Source organism: Rhineura floridana, chromosome 4 (assembly GCF_030035675.1).
Source record: "Rhineura floridana isolate rRhiFlo1 chromosome 4, rRhiFlo1.hap2, whole genome shotgun sequence".
NCBI classification, from domain to species: domain Eukaryota; kingdom Metazoa; phylum Chordata; class Lepidosauria; order Squamata; family Rhineuridae; genus Rhineura; species Rhineura floridana.
In genome coordinates this window covers 154,084,886-154,109,191 of record NC_084483.1, presented here as the reverse complement: position 1 = coordinate 154,109,191, position 24,306 = coordinate 154,084,886, and the positions used below count along the sequence as shown (strand labels likewise).

At 40.0% G+C, this 24,306-nt stretch overlaps 1 protein-coding gene and 1 pseudogene across 3 annotated transcripts in view; both read left to right on the top strand.

Moving 5' to 3' along the window:
- The window catches only part of BTBD9 (BTB domain containing 9), a 299,604-nt gene that overhangs the window by 253,764 nt on the left and 21,534 nt on the right, over positions 1–24,306 (top strand). The window lies entirely within an intron of this gene.
- Positions 5,050–5,168, top strand: LOC133384666 (5S ribosomal RNA; annotated as a pseudogene).

Here is a 24,306-nt window from a genome sequence, read left to right as displayed (position 1 = left end):
ATATATGTGTATATTCCTTATTTATATATATAAAAATCATTAGGAACATGTCCCTAACCCACATAATTCAAATAAAAGACCATGAGTCCTTCACTTGTGTGTTTTTGGTTTTCAGTCCTGTTTTACAGGATACATATAATCATAGTTTGACAGTTCAGATGCAATGACAGCCAAGAACATAAGAAGAGTACTGCTGGATCAACCAAAGATCCATCTAGTCAAGCATTGTGTTCCTACACTGCTCAACTAAGACACCTATGGGAAGTCCAGAAGCAGGATATAAGCACAATAGCCAGGGCTGGTTCCAAAGGGCGGCCAGGTGGGGCACTGGCTTGAGGGCCCCTGGAGCTACAGGGGCCCCTCCACTCTCCTTCCGTGATCAACGGAAGCATCCGCGGACCGCCATCCCCCTGCTTTATCTATCTTTCCGTTGTTTTTTGTGGCACGCAGATTTGCCATCAATCAATATGGCAGCCGAGGTTTCTTGGCTGATGGCACGCATGCGTGCTACACGCGCGCTTTACTGCCATCAACAAAGATGGCGGCAGAGGCTTCATCCCCTTAGGGAAACCTCTGCCGCATCTTGATTGATGGCAAACCTGCGCGTGCCGCAAAAAACAATGGAAAGGTAGGTGTAGCGGCGGGATGGCGGGCGGCACGGAAGCTCCTGTCTTGCGGTTCGTGGATGCTTAAGTTCCACGGATCACGGAGGGGCCCAGGGCAGGCTGGTACCCAAGGGCCCCGGCATGCCTGGGGCTGGCCCTGGCAATAGCACTCTTCCAGCCATTTTCCCCAGCACAGTGCTCCTTATACCGGATGTAATACATAATCATGATGCTTAGTAACCATATCCTCCAGGAATTTGGCCGATCTCTAGGATCCTTTGGCAAAACCCAAAAATTTACTAATCATGTAGATCATGGAAGGGAGAGGGAGGGGGAAGCAGGTGTGCATAGGGTTAGTGTATATGCATTACTTCTTAAATGATTAAAAAAAAATTCTGGACAATAAATTGCCTTCAGAGTTAGGTATTATCCCCAGGATTTCAAAAGCTGCAACCTATGTTCCCCATTTTCCACACAGAAAATAACTGGTTCCCTCTTCCAAAGCTAAGACAGCCATCACAAATGGTACTCAGAAATCAGAGGGGAGACTTCTCATTACTTTATCTGATTGTGGAAGACCTTCTGTATTGAAATTGATAAAAGTAACATAAGATATGAGTAGGACATCTTTAGTCTCAGTCTTTAATGATAACTATTAGAATTTTGTAGTCATTCCCTTGTTCATTCTTTAATAATCATCCTCTGGAACAGTATTTACTGAATTAACAGAATCTGGTGGAAATTCATTCCAAAGAGTGTAACATCTTTCTTTAAAAATTGAATAACCAGCTACACAAATTAATAATCCAATAGGGCTACTTTCTGATTTATTGGAAAGGATGTTCAAATTTGCATATTGGTGTTGTGGTAATGGCTGCATAGTAGTTTTATATAACAGCCTTTTTAGCAGAAACTGCCCAAAGAACACCTGCTAGGTAGTAGATTTCCATTCGAAGTATGTCTTCAGTAATAAAGAATCCAATAACAGCTCTTTAAAATCTTTTAGGCAAAGCCTTCCATTCTATTTCACAGTACTAGTCCTAATTAGTACATTATTTGCACTTTTGAAAGTCACAATGTTGTACTGACTGCTCATGTGCAACTTCTGTGGCTTTTCTAACACCACCCACCTGTCTGGCAAAATGCAGTAAAACTTGCACAATATTAAACTATTGATTCATTCTAGGTAAGTTTTTACCAGTACAAATTAAATACATGAATCACAGAAATCAGAGAAGTAAAAGAATTATTAGATCTTCAAATTTTCCCCTGTGGGTTTACTTTGAGATTATTCCTTACAGTATATTTCCTAGAGTGTTATTGTCAGGCCAGTTGCATGTGTCTCAGACGATACGGCTTTCACTACTTCCCATGGGAAACTATTCCATAATTTAAAAGATAGCTGTCATTAGCTGATGTTTTTCCCTTTACCTCATTGCAATTTACTATCTTCCTTGCATCTCCAGCAGTCCCTCTTCCCCTTTGAATTCATTCTTGAAATATTGAACTTATAGACATCCTATTCCTCTCTCCACCTTAACAAATTGAAGCCACTATTTAGTTTTTAATCTTTTCTCATACCTCTGCCCCTAAATCATTTTTTCTTTATTCATAGCCTTTCCAGTTTTTATATATCCTTTTTATTGAAGTTCAGAATTTTTTTATTCAAACTACAGCCTCCTCGAAAATGGAAAAAATCTTTTAGTATCAGGATATGGTGATATCCCCAAATTACTTTCACATTCACATCTATTAGGCCAGTTGGGACTTTCTTCCTCAACCTGGAGCCCTTAGATGTTTAGATTACTAGACTCATCATCCCTGACCATTGGCCATTGATCATGGGGGCTGATGGGAGTTGTAGTCCAAAACATCTGAAGAGCCTCAGATTAGTGAAGGGTGTGTTAGGCTTTTGGGGGCATTCCCTCCCTGCTTTCTATCCCTTCCCTTGTGTGAATTGCCCTCTCAATTTGTAACCTTTGTTAAGAGTATATGAGCACTTTCCATTCACCATGGTAAACACAGTTTTGATCACATTACAAAACCCTTCTGAATAGCCAACTCTGATTAGTATTAACTTATAGGTAAGTTCAGTGCCCCACACCCTACATTGTATCATTGTTCTGAGGATAAAATGGGCAAGGTAAGAATATTGTATGTTACCTAAGATCCTTGGAGAAGGAAAATAAATTGTGTAAGAGATTAGAGTTTTGGGATTGTGTACATGACTTCACGGCCCTTTTACAATCTCTAAACTATTATTTAGGGACCAAGAGCCCTATAGTAGCTGCACTAGCCCTAAGACTGTTGTGGCAGCATATAAATATGTAGGTTTCAATCCTGAATTTCTTTCTGCTGGAGGGAGCCTCTTGTGAGTAGAAATCTGCTCATGGGATGCTTCTCCCACTGGAAGAATGGGAAACACCTAATTCTGTTTTTCTGCCTTCCCACTAAAGCCTCCTGCATCCCCCACCCCCCAAAAAAAATTGCTTTGGACAATTCGGTAAGTTTCTGGAACGGGGATTGTAGAGATAAGAGAATTGGTGGAAGTTGCCTTCCCCATTCCTCCAGTGGGATCCTCAAGTGAAATCCCAAGCCTTTCCATGAATAGACGGTGTCCTGTTTATGGATTTAAGCCAAAACCATCAGATATACCTGTGTGGTCATAAAACAAGAGTTTCAACTGAGGCTGTAAGCCCAGTATAGGGAAGCTTTGGCCCTCCAGATGTTGCAGAACCACAACTCTCCTCATCCTTTGCTATTCGTCATGCCTGCTAGGGCAAATGGGACTTGTAGTTCAGCATTATCTTGAGGACCAAAGGTTCCCCATACCTGTTGTAAGCAGGTATGGGAAGGTACAGGAGAATATGCAGGACTCTGATATTAGGGTGCAATCCCAAGCATGCTTGCTTGGAAGTAAGCCACGTCATCATTTCTGCAGTTCAGTCTTGACAAAAGTTATACCAAAAGCTGAGTTGTCATCTTTCCCAAGCTTGGGTTAACCAGTGGCTGGATATAAATGATTAACAAACTACTGTGTTACACATTTTGCAAAATGCAGGTGCTGATTTATCTTTTGACTTGTTTATTTTCCATTTGGAGGTGGTGCTACAATTTACTGCATTCCTTAGTGGTTTGACATATCAATTAGATGTTATCAACAGTAATAGAGGGGCAGTTGCTCTCAATATGACGTTTTTATGGCGAGGCCATGGAATGGCACCCCAAGGGAATGTACAGGAAAGTATTGATAAATAACATACAGCCTGGCAAACCAGCAAAGGAGACTGATTAAAAGGGTGGGGTAATTCAATCTAAAATGTAGTCAACTCATTTTGTGGCAACTATATCTTTTGTTCTAATTGAAATGTGGATCACTTGGGCTAGATTTATAACAATCCTGTGTTGCTTGCAGATATACTAATAAGAACTCTCCCTGATGTTTTTCTGGCTACATGAGGAGTACTAAGTTATGGCTGGAATCAAAAAATAATATACCTGATAAATTTTCAGTATAATATTTATGTGTCCACCTGGCCTATCCTCAAAGGTTGATAAGGTAACAGCATCAAAATATTGTTATACAAGGTATATTAAAGCAAACCTAACATTAAAAGCACACCTACTCATCCCTGAGCATCCAAAATGTATTTCCAGAACGGAAACAATCGTCTAGCACTTCTGGAAGATATCCTGATATGAGTTTTATTGGATCTCTGAAGGAGGAGGGCTCCTCTCTTATGAAACTGCTACAGGAAGACTTCCCTGTGTTCTCTTGCTATTCTGATTTGCCAAGTGGATGACACTCTCAGCAGACCATAACATGGCAACCAGTCATAGAATCAAACAATAGTAGAGTTGTAAGGGGCCTATAAGGCCATTGAGTCCAATCCCCTGCTCAATGCAATAATCCAAGTTAATGCATACCCGACAGGTGGCCGTCCAGCTGCCTCTTGAAGGCCTCTGGTGCTGAAGAGCCCACCACCATTCCATTGTGATACTGCGCTAACAATCAGGAAGTTTCTTCTGATGTTCAGCTGAAATCTGGCTTCCTGTAACTTGAGCCTATTATTCCATGTCCTGCACTCTGGGATGATTGAGAAAAGATCCTGGCCTTCCTCTGTGTGACAACCTTTCAAGTACTTGAAGAGGTCAGAGAGTGAGAAAATACTACCGCCCCCAAACCTCCAAAATTTGCAACCAGTCACTCATTCTGGCCATTTGAATCTAGTTAAAATTCCCTCCAGGCTGTAGTAGGTTGGGTACAGCATAGAACCAACACCTACCTTTGCATTATTAACTGGTTTTGATTATATAAATGAGGATGTGCCCTATAGAGAGATGCTTCATTGTAACTGGGCAGGATATAGCTCACAAGTGGAAAATGGAAGGTGGAGGCACATTTCAGGAATGGAAACATTTAATTTGGCAGTATGGTTTACTGGCCTACAGCTATACTACCCTAAGCAAGCCTGATCTTGTTTGATCTCAGAAGCTAAGCAAGGTCAGGCCTGGTGAGTACTTGGAAGGGAGACTGCCTGGGAATACCAGGTGCTGTTGGCTTAGAGGAAGGCAATGGTAAAACCACCTCTGAATACCTCTTACCATGAAAACCCTATGAATACATCCAAAGGATGCATAGGGTCGCCATAAATCGTAATCGACTTGAAGGCATATAACAACAACAAATGGTTTACTGGGAAAACTGACAAAACAAATGCAAGCAACACAATGTATGAAGGGGGAGGATGACTTCCTAGGACAATGGTATGTCTTTATTTCATAGTCCACTGATGGTGTTGATGGCCCTTTGGCACTGCCTCAGGGGGAATTTTATGGAGAGACTTGGTGGTGTGGAAATGGGTCCTATACTGATCTTTATTTTTCTGTACACCTTTAAGATAAGAAACTTGAAGAGAGGGGTTGCGTACACCATACTTAATGGATTGCATATTTGATATACTCTTCTACCATTTCTTGTTATATCTGAAAGCTAAAAAAAGTTTTTTAAAAAAATACCTCCAGGCAATATGAGATTTCATTTTACCACACAATCCTATCAGTGGAAGTAAGCCACTGATACCGTGTGAAGGGGAAGTATTAGCATGAGATTAAATTATTGAGGGTCACATGAGATTCGGGTGAGTGAAGCAAAAAGTTGGTGAGTATTTTATAGTACTGTATATACATTTGCGTATATATGATCATATAATTTGTTTGAGCTCGTGTGGCAGCAAACATGATGTTAACAGTATGCGTAAAGATGTCCTTTATTTTTCATGCATTTCATACATGGGTTTACTATTTTTTGTAAAGCCAAGATTTTGTCAAGGTGCTCTCAGTTTCAAAGGTCCAGGTTTTAATAGTAAAATCCCTAAGATCAAAAAGTCCCAGTATTTGGGTGTGTTGATGTTGTTCAATATGAATTTCTTTTTTTCTGAATTAAAACTTTGTTTTAAAATGGTACTTTAATGATCATCATTATTATCACACAAGTAGCTTTATAAAAAATTCCAAGAAGTCAGTATAGGCGTCGTTAAATCTTTTGTGTTGTATTTTATTTATTTATTTATTTATTTATTTATTTATTTATTTATTTTATTTAACGGATTTATATCCCGCCCTAGTTCCGAGATTCGGAATTCAGAGCGGCGTACAAATAAACATAATCCAATTACCAAACAACATAGAACAAAACAGCTAAAAACAGATAAAATGTTAAACATTAAAACGGCTGTGTCAGTGCCATTTAGGTATTAAAAGCTTGTTGAAATAAAAATGTTTTAGTCTGGCATCGAAAATCAATAAGAGAGGAGGAGAGCCGTATCTGAGGTGGTAGATTATTCCATAACGTAGGGGCTACAATTGAAAAAGCCTTCTTCCTGGTAGCCATTTGACGGACAGTAAAAGTTGATGGAATAATGAGAGTATGCTCATTTATCAATCTCACAGGCCGATATGGTTTATATTCTACAATTCGGTTTGACAAGTATGACGGCGCTAGTCCATGTAAGGTTTTGAAAGTTAGAACCAGAATTTTAAACTGTTGTCGGAGTTCAATAGGAAGCCAATGTAGTTGAAAAAGGAGAGGCGTAGTATGAGTTCGAAGGCCAGTTCGCGTAATCATTCTGGCTGCTGCTCTTTGTACCAACTTAAGTGGCCGAAGAGATCTAACAGGGAGGCCAACATATAAGGAGTTACAATAGTCCAGCCGCGAGGTTACTAAGGCCTGGGTCACTTTTTTTAGATCAGACATATTAAGGAAAGGTCGGAGCTGACGGACAAGTCTTAATTTAGCAAAAGCCGCTTTGGAAATAGCCGCAATCTGAGGTTTTAGGGACAGAGTTGAATCCAGAATTATGCCAAGGCTGCGAACTTGGGTCTTAAGTGGAAGAAGAACACCATCCAGTGAAGGTAAATTTACCATTTCTTGGGAGGGGTTTTTTCCAGTTAGAATAACTTCTGTCTTTTCAGGATTGAACTTCTGTTATAATAAATATGCATTATCAGTTCTGTGTTTTATTTCTGTTGTAAATCATGCACCATAAAACTTTATACTAGTTTCATTCAAAATGTCCAGTGTTAATTATTATAGTTTGCCTCTTTTTTTTTTTTTTAAGTAAACATTTTGCTTTAACCTTTTCCTGATTCGGAGAAAAAAACAACATTAATGGTTTTGGGGGTGTATTTTGACCGCAGTGAGATTTCCAATAGTAACGTGGGGTTATTTTTTAATCCCTAGAAACCATTGGGGCGAGAGGTCAGTACCAGTGTGCTTGTTTATACCCAGAGCAAGGAAACCCTTATTTAGAGGACATAGAATTTTTCTGAGCTGCAGACTTCTGCCCAGCAGTTCCTCTGGTATGCCCAGATAGATTGGCAATAGGAGAAAAACACCCTGCTTTGAATGCAGACAGCTAACCTGCCTGCTGTCCGCTTGGTATGCCCTGCTAGATTGACAAAAGGGGGAAAACGCCCTCCTTTGAATGCAGACAACCAGCCTACATGCAATTTGCCTGGTATTCCTAGATTGGCATTAAATCAAGAGGGTTACCCTATGTTTCCCAGAACGTTGGGCGGGGGGGGAGGACTTAGGCAAAGAAAGGTTTATAATACCCACTGATTGTAAAAATGGAAGGGGTAACTTGATTCCTGTGCACTTTGGTTACCTATGAAGACTTTTCTTTCTATGAAAAAATGGTGGGATCTTTTGTTACCCCTATCCGCTAACATTGTCTGGGGTCAAAATGGACCCAAATGGCTAAATTCAATGAATTTCTGGGGTATATTTTAACCCCAAGTGGTTTTTTGTTTCCAGAAGGAAAATGATAAATGGTAACTGTCTGAAATTTGGTGACATTGGAAGGCTGACAGTTTGTGACAGTGTCCTAGAAAGACTACCCTGTAGGTCTACTTATGTGTAAATTGAAGAATGAAAAGTGTGCCTGGGTGAAGAATCAGGGTAATATTTAAATCCATGTGAAAGTGATGAGGGACAGCTTACGGGGAGATGCTGAGATTTAAAAGAAGCATTTCTGTGAGGATCCTCTCTAATACTTGAGCAACTTAATTAGAGGGAGATTAAATTGACCTGCTAAGCCAAACACTGTTCATGTACAATGGCTCAGCATGGGCTCCTGTTTTTCTGCTTCCTAGGGCTTGGAAAAATTGGTATTGTCAAGCACTTGGTGGGCCACGATCCCTAGCTGGTGGTCTGCATTTGGCTTGGTCCATTGCAAGTTCTGATGGTCTGAAGTAAAAGGGAACCCAAGTTATTAGCCTGGAGTGTGACAACGTGGGTCTCACTATCAAAGCCTGCCTTTTCTCAAAGCCCTCGCTTACTCCCTCATTGCCAGTTGGAGTAAATTAGTATCCACTCTTTGACTTTATTGTTCTCATGCTGTTGTTCTATTGCTTGTTTTTATTAATAGGGTTGTTTTTAATAGCTGTTATTTTAATGTATTATTGTATTTTGTGCAGAGCCAGTGTGGCATAGTGGTTAGAGTGTTGGACTAGGACCTGGAAGACCAGGGTTCGAATCCCCACACAGCCATGAAGGTCACTGGGTGACCTTGGGCCAGTCACTGCCTCTCAGCTCCAGAGGAAGGCAATAGTAAACCCCCTCTGAAAACCGCTTACCATGAAAACTCTATTCATAGGGTCGCCATAAGTCAGAATCGACTTGAAGGCAGTCCATTTTCATTTTGTGCATTGTTGGGAAAAGGCCCAGGGATCACGTTTGCATGATGAAGGTCGGTCTGTAAATGGGAGAAATAAAGAAAAAACTGCAATGAAGTGTAAATTGTAGTTGCATTCGTTTCCATTATCCCTTGTTATCCTTTCTTCTTTCCTCTTTGGGGCATGATTGGTTTGTTTTGTTTACGCTTTAAAGTAACATGTACTTTCATGATGTAGTATAAAACTAAGTTACTCTGTACATGGTTTATGGTCTGGATTCATAGGGTCGCCATAAGTCGTGATCGACTTGAAGGCACATATCAACAACAACAACAAGCAGAGATTTAATATAGTCAACCTTTGAAACCTAGCAACGTTCAGGCCTCTGGAAACAATGCTATTATTTGCTTCACAACTGCACAATAAACTCTAGGTGAGCAGATACTTCAGCTGTAATTATTTGGCTGCCTATTTGTTCTTTCATTTTACGTAAATTAATTCCCTGTGTTGTTTTGAATATTTAAAACACAGACAGCCACTTCAGTACATGAATTTCATAAAAAGGTATTAAAAATAAATTAGCCCAAGAAAGGCTAATTGCTAACTCCTCTGAGAATATAGGTAGAGCTTTTGCTATGCTAGTTTCATTGCCAGAGATAGAAGAAGTAATGTTTATTGGAATAGCACAGTTGTTGGCATGTTTAACACTTCGAGTCATTTGGGAGCGAAAGATTCCACTTTAGTTTTTTTTTAAAAGCAACTATTTTAAATAATTGCTGCATAAGCCCGTCATGTAAATATAACACCTCTAACAATATGAGATGCTTGTTCATATTACATTTACTTCAGAACACTGATTATGCATCTTATCTTTATTATCATTTATGATCTGCTGTTCTGCATTTTTAATTAGTACAGAGAGTCATATTGGTTCATTCCTGTCGCATCAATAGATTATATAAATATTTCCATTAGATAACATTTTACAGTCTCTCTTAAAAGCTTGAAAGGAAAAGAAAAATGTGTCTTATGTCTGCTTTCCTAAACATATAGTTTAACTGACATCCAGTGGTGCAGTTAGGGAATTTTATACTCTGGGTTTAAGGGTCTTATTGCCACATGTCCATTTAGATGGTAATAGGTTGGGGCCAGATTGCTCAAAGTTGAAAATCCTCTGGAAGAAGGGTTGTTGTTATTATGTGCCTTCAAGTCGATTACGACTTATGGTGACCCTATGAATCAGTGACCTCCAAGAGCATCTGTCATGAACCACCCTGTTCAGATCTTGTCTGTTCAGGTCTGTGGCTTCCTTTATGGAATCAATCCATCTCTTGTTTGGCCTTCCTCTTTTTCTACTCCCTGCTGTTTTTCCCAGCATTATTGTCATTTCTAGTGAATCAAGTCTTCTCATGATGTGTCCAAAGTATGATAACCTCAGTTTCATCATTTTAGCTTCTAGTGACAGTTCTGGTTTAATTTGTTCTGACACCCAATTATTTGTCTTTTTCAGAGTCCATGGTATGTGCAAAGCTCTCCTCCAACACCACATTTCAAACAGTTGATTTTTCTCTTATCCACCTTTTTCACTGTCCAACTTTCACATCCATACATAGAGATCGAGAATACCATGGTCTAAATGATCCTGACTTTAGTGTTCAGTGATACATCTTGGCATTTGAGGACCTTTTCTACTTCTCTCATAGCTGCCCTCCCCAGTCCTAGCCTTCTTCTGATTTTTTATTATTTTATTATTATTTAAAATATTTATACCCCGCCCTTTCTCAAAAGACTCAGGGCGGCTTACAATTAAAACATAATTAGACTAAAAAACCATCAAAACAAGAATCAAAACAATTTCTTAACTATTGTCTCCATTTTGGTTAATGACTGTGCCAAGGTATTGATAATCCTTGACAAGTTCAATGTCCTCATTGTCAACTGTAAAGTTACATAAATCTTCTGTTGTCAGTCAATCAATTTCCTTTATTTGCATATAGCCATAGGCCGTTGCATCATAAAAATAACAGAATAAAAACAATCAAACATGATTTGGCACAATGGATTACAAGAAAATGTTTTAAAATCAGAAGACTTAAAACTTGAGTACGTCACCAAGTTGGTTTCATAGGGAGTTTACGTACGCTGCTCTAAGCTTTTTAGCAGCAAAAGCAAAATTAGCCACTGCAATTGTGACCTGCTTGTTATTGTCCATTAATAACTCTATTACTAATTTTGCATTGGGAGACCCCCTGGTGGAACTCAAACAAGAAGCTAAGGATTTTTCTCTGGGGTGCTGATATAAGGGACATAAAAGCATATAATGGGCTAAATCTTCAGGGACTTTACAACCAAAAATACAGAGGCGTTCAGCGATCGGGGTGCCCTTATATCTGCCCTCTAGAATAGCTGAGGGCATGATTTGAAACCGCAATTCTGTAAAGGCTCTGCGCAACTGAGCACAGGTCAAACTGTTAAGATAAGCAGCCGGGGCGTGGTTGAGTTTAATTTGAGGGAACCAGAGGGAAAAAGAGGCTGCCACAATTGATGCTCTATCTTGATAGGCATCATGATTAAAGATCCAATTGCGTAACTCGGATTAAAGTTTGAGAATTTGTCTAGGGTGAGGTCATAGGTTGTTAGTAATTCAGTAAATGTTGAGGCCCACCCTCCCACACTCTGCGAATCATGCCAACAAAGTTTTGTGAGGGGAGAGTCACCCGTGGAAGATGTTCTTTTCCAATATCATAGGAAAGCTAAATCAATCCGAGCTGACAGCTGTAGTCCTGCTTTTGTGCTTTCCTCTTTAACTTTCATCAGCATTCGTTTCAGATTATTACTGGTTTCTGCCAGTAGTATGGTATCGTTTGCATATCTTAAATTGTTGATATTCCTCCAATTTCCCCACACCTCCTTCATCTTGGTCCAATCCTGCTTTCCATATGATATGTTCTGCATATAGATTAAACAAGTAGGGTGATAAAATACACCCCTGTCTCACACCCTTTCTGATGGGGAACCAATTGGTTTCTCCATATTCTGTCCTTACAGTAGCCTCTTCTCCAGAGTATAGGTTGCACATCACGACAATCAGATGCTGTGGCACCCCCATTTCTTTTAAAGCAGTCCATAGTTTTTCATGATGTACACAATCAAAGGCTTTGCTGTAATCTATAAAGCACAGGGTGATTTCCTTCTGAAATTTCTTGCTCCGTTCCATTATCCAACATAATGGAATGAGCCATGGAGGCTCAGATTTCGGCAGTGAGCCGGGCAGCCTGGTACCAACTACACCTCATACGCAGGCTGCAACCCTACCTCCCTGTTCATCAGCTCCCACTGGTAGTACATGCCCTGGTCACCTCTCGATTAGACTACTGCAATGCGCTCTACGTGGGGTTACCCTTGAAAATGGTCCGGAAACTTCAACTGGTACAGAATGCGGCGGCTCGTTTACTTACAAACAGCCGTCGCCGTGATCATATTACACCAGTATTATTTAATCTACACTGGCTTCCAGTAGTTTTCCGGGCCCAATTCAAGGTGTTGGTGTTAACCTTTAAATCCCTATATGGTTTCGGCCCGGTTTATCTGAAGGAGCACCTCCAGCGTCACCAACTATGCCGCCCGACAAGATCTGCCACGCTGGGCCTTCTCTCAATCCCACCAACAAAAGTAGTTAGGTTGGTGGGGACTAGAGAGAGGGCTTTTTCGGTGGCGGCCCCCACTCTCTGGAATTCCCTCCCGTTCGATCTTCGACATGCCCCTTCCCTGGATACCTTCCGCCAAGCATTAAAAACTTGGCTGTTTGGTCAGGCCTTTGAGACTATCGGGATGGGCTAATTATATACTCAATCCCCGCTGCTATGTATTACAATTGCTGCTATTCTGTCACTGATGATTATTTGTATTTTATTGTATTTATTGTATTTACTGTATTTTGTATTTTATTGAATTTAATATGTACGCCGCCTAGAGTGGCTTCGGCCAGATAGGCGGCCTAAAAATTAAATTATTATTATTATTATTATTATTATTATTATTATTATTATTATTATTATTATATGTTTGCGATATGATCTCTTGTGCCTCTTCCCTTTCTAAATCCAGCTTGGACGCCTGGCATTTCTCACTCCATATATGGTAAAAGCCTTTGTTGCAGAATCTTGAGCATTACTTTATTTGCATAGAATATTAAGGCAATAGTTCGATAGTTACTGCATTCCCTGGGATCCCCTTTCTTTGGAATTGGGGTGTATATTGAACGCTTCCAGTCTGTGGGCCATTTTACTTTTCCATATCTGTTGACAAATTTTTGTCAAGATTTGGACAGATTCAGTCTCAGTAGCTTGTAGCAGCTCTATTGGTATGCCATCTCTTCCATGTGATTTGTTTCTTCCAAGTATTTTAAGAGCAGCTTTCACCTCACATTCTAAAATTTCTGGTTCTTCATCATATGGTTCCTCTGTGAATGAATCTGTCATCCTTGCATCTCTTTTAGAGTTCTTCAGTGTATTGCTTCCATCTTCCTTTTATTTCACCACGGTCAGTCAGTGTGTTCCCCTGTTGATTATTCAACATCCCTACTCGTGGTTTAAATTTCCCTTTAATTTCTCTAATCTTTTGGAATAGGGCTCTTGTTCTACCCTTTTTGTTGTCCTCTACTATTTGTATACAGTAACTATTGTAATAGTTTTCCTTGTCCCACGTACTAGTCGCTGTATTGTTGCATTTAGGGTTCTAACCATGTTTCTGTCTCCTTTTGCCTTTGCTTTCCTTCTCTCTTTAACCATTTGAAGAGTTTCTTCAGTCATCCATTGAGGTCTTTCTCTCTTTTTAACTAGAGGTATTGTCTTTTTGCATTCTTCCCTGATAATGTCTCTGCACTCCATAGTTCTTCTGGTTCTCTATCAACTAAGTTTAAAGCCTGAAATCTGTTCCATATCTGATCTTTATATTCTTCTGGGATGTTATTTAAATTGTATTTTGGCATTATGATTATGCTTTGTTGTTGTTCTTTAGCTTTACTCTGATTTTTGATACGACCAGTTCATGATCTGTACTGCAGTCTGCTCCTGGTCTTGTTTTCACAGAAAGTATGGAACTTCTCTATCTTCAGCTTCCAGTTATACAATCAGTTTGATTCCTATATTGTCCACATGTACAGTCGTCTTTTCAGTTGCTCAAAAAATGTGTTTGCAAGAAACAAGTTATTGGCTTCACAGAATTCAGTAAGTCTTTCTCCTGCTTCATTTCTGTCTCTTAAGCCCCATTTTCCCACAATCCCTAGTTCTTCTCTGTTCCCTGCTTTTGCATTCCAGTCTCCCATGACTATCACCACATCTTGTTTTGGTGTGTGATGAATTTCTTCCTGTACTTCTGCGTAAAATCTCTCCAATTCCTCCTCTTCTGCATTTGCCGTTGGAGTGTAGACTTGGATGCTGGTTATGTTAATAGGTTTCCCCTTTAATCTCATTGATATAACTTGCTCAGACCTTGCATTATAGCTCTTAATTGCTTTTGCTACATCACTTCTCATGGAAGAAGGGAGGAGGCCATTTTTGCCAGTTCCTCCTTCACCTTGTAGTCTCCTGTGTTCTAAAAAGCTACTCCAGATGTTGGAGGATCATCTAGAACAGTTTTGGAGGTGCCATTTGAGGAAAAGAGGAAGCTGCAAAAATTGCCTCTTTGCCTGTTGGCGGTGGAGGACATTTTGTTGTAGGGATGATGCCTTCCTCTGGAATAACAGGCAGGGTCCACAATGCTTTGGCTCCTTTCCAGGGAGGACTCATCCCGCCCTCGAGTCTGGCTCTGCCTGCGGTTAAAGACAGTTGTGGTCTTTTGCTGTGCTTCATTACCCTCTGTTTTTCTGTCATATTTCTCGTGTTTGTGAGGTTTTTGGAGTATTCCTCTTCTCCCTTTACTTGTTTGAGTGTGTGTGCATGTTGGGTTATTTCTTTCCCAGTCTGAGTGTGCTTCATTTTCTTTCCTCGTGAGTTTTGCTTCTGAGGGAAAGACACTCCTGTGAAGCATGTCAGTAGTTATTGGGGTTCACCCTGCTTATCATCAGGCCCTGATCTCTGGTTCCCCTGGGGGAAAAGTTGGTGGCTACCCAGGTTCGCATGGTGTATCACCAAAGACCAAATTTAACCATCTTGGTGCTCCCGCTGTCCCATCAGATGGTCAGGGTTTGCCCTGCGTGTTGGCTGCGACAGTAGTGGAGCATTCTGAGCAGTGGAGAGAAAAAAGGGCAGGAGTGCCATTTTAGTGTTAAACGTTTTTGGTCACTTCTTCTCATGACACCAAACAGTATTGATTGTTAAATCAATGTGCCCTGCAACCCTACAGAACCAAGTAGGGTTGTTTGGTCCCTTTTTTATCAATAGTAGGCAGGAAGTCTTTCTCTGTCATGACTTCACCAGCCAGCATTTCAGACTGCCAGCAATCTGCTAAGAGGTAGTAGGATATCTCTGATTCTAGCATCTCCCTTCCCAGCATCTCTCACCAGAGAGCAGCTGTTTCTCCTTCACAGTGTTCGCAGTGAAGGAGGGAAGAATTTCTCCCTTGAAGGGGAAGCACCACCATTTCCTCCAGAGAGTAAATTCCCTAAGTTCTTATCCTGGATACATTCTTGCATTGCTTCTGAGCTTCAGGGCTCTTTGCAAGCAGCTGGCATTCACGGTGGACAAGGTTCTGGGCACAGAACACAAGCACAAGTCTCATTCTAAGCACAAAAGGAGGAGGAGACCTCACAGGTCTTCGTCATCAGACAGTTCTGTGAGAACTTCTTCCCCAACGTCTAAAAGGTCCAGATCTTTGTGTGCAACAGGAGCTGTTGTTGCTGAGGCAAATGAAATGATGTCTACTGTGTCTGTTGTGAACGTAGTGGAGATTACAGTGCCATTTGTCCTTATTGCTTCTCCACCAGGTGATCAGCCCTTGGTTTTACCTGTCCAACAATCTGGGGCATTGGAAGATGGGAGTCAGAACGTTATGGATCATGGGAATTTGTGTAATCCTGATCTTGGTCCTTCAAATCCTTGTTAGGAAGAGGGTGAGTTGTCTGGGGAGGAATTGGAAAAACTCCCCATTCAGCCCAGATTGCTTCATTCAGATGTTTTCCAGACTCTTTTAATTAAGGCTTGCAGGGTACTTCAGCTCTCTGCTGAGGAGGCTGTTCGACTGGTCCCAACAATGTCTTCCTCTGTTGGAGCCAAGAAAGCCTTTCCTTCCTTACAGACTTAAGACTCCTTTAGTGCATGGAAGGCTAAGTGGGTGCATCCCAATAAGGGAAAGCTGGTGTCCCAATTTGTTAAGAAGCACTATGTTTTTTCTGAGGCTGTAATGTAACAACTTTGTATTCCTGCCTGTGGCTGCTTTGGCTTCTTCCATGGTTATCCCCTTAGAGGAGGAAGGTGGACCTAAGGATGCATGCGACAAAAGGTGGAGCATGCACTACATAGGCGTTTTGAGGCAGATTCAATAGCATTCAGGATCCAGACAGGCACCAAAAATATTTCAGGGCCATCCAACATCTGCTTGATATTTGGGCTATAGAGCTGGTCCCCCCACCCTTGCAGAGGAGGTCTGGGGTCTACATTTTTTCTTGGTTCCAAAGAAAATGGTGACATCAAGACTATTCTGGATCTCAAATGGCTCAATACTTGGGTAGCCAGGAGGCAATTCAAATTGGAGAGTTTGAGGTCCATTGTGGTGGCATTGAGGACAGGAAACTTGATTACCTCAGTTGACCTCTCTGAGCCTTACCTCCACATTCCTATTCTACATGCACATCACCGTTTTCTAAGGTTCTGTGACAACGGGGTACACTACCAGTATTGTCTGTTGCCCTTCGACCTATCTTTAGCACCAAGGGTCTTCACAAAGGTATTGGTAGTGCTGGTGACTTTTCTCAGGACAAGGGGTGTTTGTCTTCATCCGTACTTAGAAAACATTCTCATAAGGAGCCCATCTCAGAATGCTTGTGTGAGGGATATTGAGACCACCTTGGCTTGTCTCAGGCATCTGTTTATAGTTAACGAAGAAAAGAGGTCACTTACCCTTTCCCAGACCCTGGTTCACCTGGGGATGCAGGTCAATATAAGGGTGTTTTGCATGCCACTCACACAAGAGAGTGAGGAAAATCACCAGCGCAGTGATGCAAACAAGATCCTCAGCCCAGATGGAGCTGATGTCCTTGACAAGACTCCAGGGCCTACTTGTGTCAATCTACGATCTGATCCATTGGGCTCAGTATCACTTCCGCAGTCTTCAGTATCTCCTATTACCATTTCAAGAGCAGATAGCAGCTTGTCAGAGGCTTCTTCATGTCCCCTCTTGTCTGAAACAGGAATTGAAGTGGTGGTTTGCTCCTCAGAGACTGTCTCAGGGTGTGAGCATGGAAGAACCACATCATGTAGTTGATGGGGAGCCCATCTGGGCCACAGAATAGTACAGGGGACATGGTCCCCAGAGGAGGCTCAGCTGTGCATAAACATTTTGGAGCTTTGGGTGATCCTTCTGGGGTTGGAGGCCTTGGCAGCAGAAGTCAAGGGTTCTTGCCTGATTGTGTGCACCGAGAGTATGTCTGTTTTTGATCTGCCAGTTGGACAAGAGGGCAGGATGACTCCTCCCCCTGGAGAGGAGGCAAAGCATTGTGGAGCCTTCCTGTCATTCCAGAGGGAGGTATCATCCCTCCAAGAGAATGTCCTCCACTGCCAACATCAAACAGAAGTTCACAGTAAGTCAAATTTCCATTTTCTCCTCTTCCTTTTTCTTTAGCAGGAGCCTCCACTACATATGTCTCACAAATCGAAGGAGTCCTTCCATTCATTGGATCCTACCCAATCTGATTTACTTAAAATGGTGATCATTTCTCTCCCCCCACTGCCCATATGCTTTTCAGCTGCTTCATAACTGTTATGTTAAAGCAAAAAAAGAAAAGAAAAAGAAAGGCAAAGCCAGGTAATATTAAAATGATCATTGGCAGAATTTTTTTTAAAAATAAAAAATTAAATGCATATATGCATACATACATATAATGAAACTTACTTTTCATCTAGATATGTAATCAAGGAGAGCAACAATTCAGTTAATCAGTACATCACAAGGGACTGATTATTGTTATACATATAAGTTATCCAGTGTCACTCCATCTTCATAATTTCTTATTCAGATTAATTCTAGGTTAGTACATAATAAAATACCAATCAGTAGTATCAGATATATAGTCAAGTACACTACTATAATATAAATATAATAAAGTGGAATATAATACAAATTATAAGTACAATCATTAACAGTAATAACTCAATAATACTATTTTAAATTAGTTTGAATGAGGTATAGCAGTTAATATCTAATCAATATGTATATCTGATAAAGTTTATAAATAGTTCTCAATTATCATAAAAGCTTTGGGAGGTTTTTTTCTGCCACCCCATTACTGAATGTCCTTTGTAACCTTTGCCATGTATGAAATATTCCAGATTTTAATCAAACACATTTTAATGTTGGTGTTAATACTGTCCCTCTGCTTTACAGCAATCAAAATTTATGCAGGTGACAATAGATTGTATGCTGGCAGAATTTCATGTTTTAAATTCACGTATCTGCTGTGGCCTTAGTTCCTTCCAGATGCTGTTTGCATAGGGTATTTGTGGATTTACTTCCACTGTCACTATAGCAACTATGATAATGCATTTTTATTTTCTTTTTCTGCCATATCTTTAGCACAAATTGCATTATTTTTGTTTTCCAGAGTAACTATACCATCCCCTCTTAGGTGAACTCAGTGTTTTGCTTGTTTTCAAATTATCAAGATAAATGTATTCATTTCTTGCATGAAAAATAAATTCAATTCATGAATTGAGAGTGCCTGCTTTGTTACTTTGTAGGATCAGTTTTCAAGCACTAAACTCATTTCTGGGATGCTAAATTCTCCACTGTGGCTGCCATCCATTCCTGAGGACTTCTCAACTCCATGGGTTCTCCATAGTGGTAGAATTAGGGCAATAGTAAGAAAGCTATTATATGAGAGCATACAAATGAGCCAGGCCTCTAGCCCTCTCTGTTAGCTACCTGTCTTCTTTCTTCTTCTGGCTGCTGCAAATTGCAAGTTCCAAATTAAGCAGCTGGCATAAGATTTCTAGTGCATCTGCCTCCCCAGCCTGCCTTCTTAAAAGGTTCATTTAGCTGGAAATGCCCTTCTTGATTCCTTATGCAATCAAGCCTTGTGGCACACCTGCTAGGCCTTCAAAGGGCTTCCTAGGCCCTTAAAGAGAGAATGTACTATGCCGGAAGCCCTGAAGCAACCCATTAGCAAATGCATTAGCACCCATTAAAGCTAAGAACCCATGGTCAACAGGATGTGCAAGAAACACCCTTTGTATTTACCATCCATAGGAGGAAAAAGATCCTACTAGTTTTGTCAGTACCCTTCCCCTCCTTTGACTTAGAAAAAAACCCTCACTCACTCAACCAAGCCTTTAACAGGAGTCCTGAGGTAGAACTTTGGATTCCGTTTAGGTTCACTTTGTAACTTGTGATCTTCACCTTTACCCCAGATCTTTTCTACCCCTAGTTTCCCCTCCCCTTCGACATTTTTGTTATTTGTCTACTCAGTTTTACAAGGGCTCCAAGGAAACATGTAGCTTGCCAGTGCTTGTGTACCTCCTTCATGGCTTCCATCTAGGAAAGTTCCATGCCATACGAAACTCAAGGGGACCTAAAAAGGCTCTCCCTTGTTCCCAAAGCCTTTTCCTTGGATGTTTCTTGACAATAAGGTGTACCTTTCAAACTTAAGAGCTAGGATATTTAGCCCTTTGAGAATTCATCAGGAATAATCCATGCAACTCTGGTGTCCAGCTGCAAAGGATGTCTCCAGATTCACAATAGATCCCATGAAAGAGTCCTGTTCTACCCCCTTTGCCTTGCGATAATTAATAATCACTCTGATCTTCGTTCCCTCTCCTTTTGTTTTCTTCTCCACTTCTCTAACTCTCCAAGCAAGTTTCCCCATGCTGCTGCAGATGATGTGTTACTTACGTTTGACTCCCTTGTGTAACCTTCATGTATAACTGGTATCCATTGCTCTCCCATCTCATTATTTATTATCAGCTTCCTCCCTCCTCAGCCTTTCCTTTTTTTTAATCATTAATTTTATTCAAATTTTCAAACAAAACAAAACAAAAAACAAATTAAACAATAAAATAAAATGTTGACTTCCGATTTGTCGCAGATCAGTTATAGGTCTATGATATATAACAAACCTGTCTCTTAATATATTACAAAATCACTTTCCTCCAATAGTTATCTTAATTAATCATCAAATCTCATTAACATCACTTTATTCTTTCTACAAAAAGTCAAAGAGAGGTTTCCACTCCTTGAGAAATATATCCCTCGATTTTTCTTCAAATAAACATGTCAATTAATCCATCTCGTCAAGTCTACTAGGACCAGTAATTTCAATAGCCATTTTTCCATTATCAGTGTTAATTCCATCTTCCAACTTCCATCCTTGCACCCATAATAATCTTGCTGTCATAGTCATAGTCATATAGTAAGAGTCTGATGGGAATTTCCTTGATCACAAATATTTCCTTGCCATCAATTCTGAATGTGTTGCTGAAATATTGTTGTAAAGTCATATCTCTGTTCCTCTTTTTTACGAAATGCACTAGCACATCTCTTGAGAGTTTTTCCATTGTCACATATCTGGAATTAATTCTATAAATTTTCTCTATTTCAAGTTCCATCAAATCATTCCAGTCCAGAAATTCCATCGAAACATTGATAGCTTTATCTCTGATATCTTCATCAATTTCTCCAGGGACAACGCCGAATTCCAAACAGTAATCTTTATCTCCAGGATCCACAAACTCCAAATATTTTTCCAGTTCCACACTTGATATACCTGTTCCAATCTCCAGGACTTGCATCCTCCCTTCAATTTTTGCCATAAAGTCCAAATCTTTTTCCAATTCCACATTTGATATATCTGATCCAATCTCCAGAATTTGCTCCTTCCCTTTAATTTCTTTTTCATATTCTATTGCTTGTCCATCTGCTTCTTTTCTCATATAATCCTTTATTTCTTTCAACTCCTGTTTCACTTTATCAAATTCAGTTGCCATCTCTTGTCTACTCTGTCCCAGTTCTTGTTTCGTTATCTTAATCTCATCCATTATCTTGTGAAACATATCCAGAGGGGAAAACCCTTCCAGGGGTACATCCAGGGTCTCTGCCACTTCTTTGATTGTCATTCTTAAAGCCGAAAAAAAAAACCCTTCAAATTTCCAATATAGCCACAATTCCCAAGCAAAGAGTAATTTGCTTCTTTTTCCAGCAATAAGGGAGTTAATATTCCAGGCCTGTTGACATCTGGCCAGCACAGTTCTTATCTCCCGCACGTCCAAGAATGCAAAACAAATTTGGTTCACAGCGCCGAACAATTAGTAACATACACGAACAGCAGATTCGTCTAAAGAAAGTAGTCCAGGAAAAAGTAGTCCCAGACATATATCAATCAAATAATCATCTAAATCAGATTTTCTCTTCGGGTAAGTTGCCCCTCATCCGTTTTAATCTTTATAGTTTCCAAATTCAGGCCTGCTTTTTGCCATAAAAAATAAGATAAGCTTTTTAAATTTTCTTTCCTCCTCCTTAATTCCTTGTATAAAAGAGAGAAGTGTAACTCACCCAGGTATCTTAATTGCTGATTCTTAAACAAATCTCTTTTACTGTAGTAATTTAAGCCAAATGATAAGATTAGACAGAAGAAAGCTCGCCCGTTATGGATCGTTTAAAAGAAAAAACGTCTCGCTTTTTTTCAGCCCAGCTTGCTGGAAGTCCTAACTCCATCCTCGGCTGCTAGGTATGCCTTCCTTTCCCAGGGAATTCCTGATCAATTCCAGCCACCGACAGCCCAACGAAGTTTCTGTGGATAATCTATTCGGTTCACCCTTGCCTGGGAGAACATTTACACCAGTCAAAGTTCCCTTTTGACTGATTTTAAACTGAAAAAAGCTTCCTCTGAGACAGAGCTCATCTCATAGGCAGCCACAGGCGGAGCAATCTTCCGGGAAGTCCCCTCCTCAGCCTTTCCATACCACCCACACATTACTCCTTTTCTCCTTCTCATGTTGCCTTCCTGATCCCCAATTCCTTCTATTGATTTAACCATATAATTGTTGGTCCAATCTGAATGCTGTCTATGTACCTTATGTTTGTAATAAACTCTATATTAGGTTGCTTTAAACTCTGTCTCATTGTCTTGTTGCTTATCTCCCCCACTCAGAAAATCCAGTTTTTTGCCATGATTCTTGGTCAGAGATCATAACGTGTATCATTTGGGTATCTGCATGTAGACAAGGACACTGTAACAGTGATTAACATTTAAAGATGAAAGAAAAGTAGAACATTATAATTTAGATAACTTTTGGGCAATCATGTTCTTTTCCTTTCCTTCTGCCTCCAAAATAAAGCAGCAAGGAGAAGCATGAAGACCTCTCTTTGAATTGAGTGTGGGATGCTCAAAGCTACTGAGTTTCTTAGTGACAGCTGTTGCTGTTGGAAAGATGAAAGTACTTAGCCCAAGAGTCTGTTTATATGTTTGAGCAGAGAAAGCACTATTCGTTGCAAAAAGCTCTGAAACAGACAGACTCTGAGAATGAGAGAGCGTGAGATAATTATCTAAATTATGTTCAGGCTATTATTGAAGACGAATATAGTTAAAATGTAATTAAATATGACGGGCTCACAGGATGCAAGCATGGCTTTGGAATGCTAATCATCAATTACAGCTCTCCTTGGGGGACTCAAGCAGAAGAGAGAGCTGGGAGGGGATGGCTGAGGTGAGATATGGAGTATTAAATAATACCCCTAGGGCTATAACAAGGCTAATTTCTTTGAAGAGATGAAGCTGTGGCACCAGGGGACTTCAGCTGGCCAAGCAGCATGCACGCTTTCCTTTCAGCTTGAGGACCCTCATGTAAGCCTAAGCATAGGCTGCTGGTTCCCTGGCCTTTTCTTCAAGATGTAAGCCTCAGCTGGAAGTAATTATTACATTTTTTTTTAATTATAATGCCTGTGTTTTCGTGTATATGTATCAGTGCTACATTTCTTTCTTAGTCTTCCATTCGTTTATATTTTACGTGGTAAGGCTAATGGTCCTTTCTGGGATTTCTTGGCATTACTAAAAATAAAAATAAAAAATTACCACCGCAGGAAAATTGGGTTCATTTTCTAGCAGTAATTCATATTGTGATGTAGGAGTGAAAAATTATGCACTTAACATCTTCCAGGGGCAATATTAGAAGAGTTCTGTGTGAATGGTAAGCCATAGTAGCAAAGCTACTTGTCAGAACCTGTGGAAATACATTTGATTTTTCCTCACCCTCAACTTGCTATGTAATTTGTTTAAACCTGTTTTTAATGTTGTATTTTGAACTGTTGTGACCCTTCCTGTGGACTTAAGGTGAAGGATGGGTAAATCATCATCATTTCCTTGGATCTGTTGCAGGTATTATTATTATTATTAATAGTAATAATAATAATAATAATTATTATTATTATTACATGCAACAGATCCAAGGAAATTATTATCATCATAATTTTTTACAAAGTTCAGCAACCATTTTTAATTAATATTCCTGAATCAAAGTAGTGCAGAGGAGAATCAGTGAAGTTAAGATGTTCTGCTTTCAAGGGTATAAAGATTACATATCATTTTTCATTTGTAGTATTTCCTATTGAACTTTAAATTTCTCTTATTTAGTTAGTTGATTTATATTCTGCCCTTCCTCCCAGTTGGAGCCCATTGTAAGTGAAAAGAGTTTCATAGATCACACACACATTCTCACACTCCATAAATGGAGGTTAATTCTTCAGGCATCACTAGGGCTCAGAACTGGACCCTGGTAAAACTTGGCGTCAGTCAGCTGAATTTTCCGTACTTGCAGTTAGAAATTATAAATTTCCCTTGGTAAAAAGTAATGTCAGTAACTACTTCAGAAGTGTGTGTGTGTTTTACAAATAGATATTATGTGTATCAAATACACAATATGACTTTTGTTACATGTATGAATAATCAGAATCTTCAGTCTCTCTACCCTGCCAAGTATGAATTTATTTGGAAATATTTATGACTTCCCCCCTTTTGACTTCGCTGGCCACTCTCTGTTCTATGATTAGTTGCTCTTTTTTATTACTATTATTGCCTTTGTTTTGTCTTGCGATTGATTCCCTCCATGGTTTGCTAGATCTTTGCTAATGCCTTTGTTTATTGTATACTTACCCTGTTCTTTTCATAATTTTACGTATCTGTTGTGCAACCACTTGAACTTTAAATAAAAACTAAAAAAATCAATATTTTCAGAAGTCCCATAATAAAAACTGCATCCTTGCCCTCAAAATCTTGCAGTCTCTGTCACAGTGTATACAATATTCAAAAGAAGAGTGCAGATCATATGAGGAAGGAACTTATGAGGTCAACTGCAGGAGGCAAACTTCTAAAGGATTGTCA